Here is a 2,834-nt window from a genome sequence, read left to right as displayed (position 1 = left end):
TGGAGGCCCAGGATGCTTCGATAGCGGCCTTAAGCTCATCCAGAGTGTTGGGTCTTGTGTCTCTCAACTTTCTCTTCACAATATCCCACAGGTTCTCTATGGGGTTCAGGTCAGGAGAGTTGGCAGGCCAATTGAGCACAGTAATACCATGGTCAGTAAACCAGTTACCAGTGGTTTTGGCACTGGGAGCAGGTGCCAGGTCATGCTGAAAAATGAAATCTTCATCTCCATAAAGCTTTTCAGCAGATGGAAGCATGAAGTGCTCCAAAATCTCCTGATAGCTGCTGCATTGACCCTGCCCTTGATAAAACACAGTGGACCAACACCAGCAGATGACATGGCACCCCAGACCATCACTGACTGTGGGTGCTTCACACTGGACTTCTGGCATTTCCTTCTTCCCAGTCTTCCTCCAGACTCTGGCACCTTGATTTCCAAAGCAAATACAAAATGTACTGTAATCAGAGAACATAACTTTGGACCACAGCAGCAGTCCCAGGCGAGGTGCTTCTGACGCAGTCTCTTGTTCAAGATTGGCTTGACCTGGGGAATGTGGCACCTGTAGTCCATTTCCTGCACACGCCTGTGCACGGTGGCTCTGGATGTTTCTACTCCAGACTCAGTCCACTGCTTCCGCAGGTCCCCCAAGGTCTGGAATCGGCCCTTCTCCACAATCCTCCTCAGGGTCCGGTCACCTCTTCTCGTTGTGCAGCGTTTTCTGCCACACTTTTCCCTTCCCACAGACTTCCCACTGAGGTGCCTTGATACAGCTCTCTGGGAACAGACTATTTGTTCAGCAATTCAGGTGTTTAGAGTTACGTCGTTGATTCAGATGGTTCGGTTAATAGCTTGTTTAGAGAACCTTTTCACGATATGCTAATTTTTTGGGACAGGCATTTTGGGTTTTCATGAGCTGTATGCCATAATCATCAGTATTAAAACAATTAAAGACCTGAAATATTTCAGTTGGTGTGCAATGAATCTGAAATATATTCTGTCTGAAGCTCCGGGCACGTATAAAAAACAAACGGTGTTTCTGAAGCTGTGTGTCGGAGCTGGTTTCATTTGGCAAAAGTCATGTGATCGATGACGGCCGAAGCTTTGGAAGTGCTGAAGGACGTCACGGTTTTGGGACCTGATTGAAAGCTTTACGAAGGGTTGGTGGTGTTTTGGTGAAACAATCTGTGCAACAAAGAGCGACATATAATGAGACATGGAGCCAGCCTGATGTTTTGTGTTCAGTTTAATATTTCATTATCACTTTTATCCCAAGATAAAACTAAACCTTTAGAAAAACACTATGTCCATAAATTACAGTCGACTCACATCAACTGGTTCATTCCATGAAGTCATGGAGGCAGGAAACCTGCAGCACCAGTCATCCTGAACTGGTGTTGTTGGGAATCAAATATCTGTGTTTCTGTGCCCACAGCATCATGCCATGCCACATGTATTAACATGTTTATTCATCAAAAGTATTTATTCAACAGATAATCATTTATTCTTTGAATCATATAAAATAAAAGTTCAAAGCACCAAAATGGCAGCCCGATGTCAAATGTTGCAGGATATTAAAGAAAAGCTGTCGCCGTGCGTTGGACAGTCACGATGACGAGTTCAGTTCCTGCTGAGCGCTGCTGATGCTTCATCCATGTCATGATCAATAAAAAAAATTAAAAACTGGACTTCTGTTCTGAGCTTGAAGACGTTCCGCTTCCCATCTGAGATGCTTTATAACAAATAAAATAAAATAATGATTTTTTCTTTTAATGGATCTTTTAAGTGATTTATTTCCCTCTTAAGGATATTCTTAGACAAAGCAACTTTATCGTGCTTCGTTAGTGTCAGCAGGTCGTGTTTGTGACAGCTACCAATAAGACTCAAGGAAGAGCTTAAAAACTCTTACACGTTAAATGGGATGGACATGGCTGAACCTTCAGACCATCCCCAACTCAGAAATAATCCACAGAACAAATCACTAACACCTTAGCTCAACAAGTTTAAGAGAATAGATCCCGGACGAGCCCCCACATATGTTACGTCCCAGCTCATTGTGGACGCAACATAAATGACAAAAACACAAAAGTTTGTTTAAAAAATAATAATAATTTACTGTCCAAGTACAAGACTATAAATAAAACACAAGAATAACCCGAGTTCTCCTCAAGAATGAACTGAAAACAGCAAAATAACGTCTTGTGACAAACGAACTGACACATTGAGGATAAAAGTGAAAAATCCAAAAGAAACTGAAATACACAATCCCATCTAACAAAGAGCAGAAACTAACACACGTGGCAAAACCATGAGAACAAAATATTTCCAAACAAAGTGTCTTAGCTGCAAAAGACACAACATCACAGAACCAACAGCAAGACAAGCTTAGAAAACAGCAGAGTCAGCGTAACAACCAGACCCTGACATACTGAAGCCCAGCAGGCCTGACTGAAGGGGCTCCTCCTTCATCTGGCCTCATCTGAAGCTGCTGGAGGAGATGTGGACACCATGTTCACGTCTTCTCCAGCCCATTGTCTGTGGACAGGTAAGCCTTGTCAGGAATCCACCAGCAGAGGGAGGCAGCAACCAGCAGCTGGAGATGAACAGCCAAGAGGAAACTCCTCATATAGAGGCAGTTCAAGATAAAAGAAAACTACCAGAGGAGAAAGGCGGTACAAGCCTGAGGCCACAACAAGACAAACTTCTCACTGGTTTAACAAATTAAGACGTTCACCCAGAGGAAAAAGGATAAAAAACAACATCACCAAAGGAAGCACAACTTGTTTCCTGACTGTTTCCTGACTCTTGTGATAACTTCAGTGACTCAGCTGTTTGTT

General features: G+C 43.2%; 1 protein-coding gene across 1 annotated transcript in view; it reads left to right on the top strand.

The window, feature by feature from the left end:
• Positions 1–2,834, top strand: part of LOC119417270 (nephronectin) — a 20,842-nt gene that overhangs the window by 15,475 nt on the left and 2,533 nt on the right. The window lies entirely within an intron of this gene.

Source organism: Nematolebias whitei, chromosome 1 (assembly GCF_014905685.2).
Source record: "Nematolebias whitei isolate Nwh7 chromosome 1, NemWhi1, whole genome shotgun sequence".
Taxonomy (NCBI): Eukaryota; Metazoa; Chordata; class Actinopteri; order Cyprinodontiformes; family Rivulidae; genus Nematolebias; species Nematolebias whitei.
This window is presented reverse-complemented; position numbering and strand designations above follow the sequence as displayed.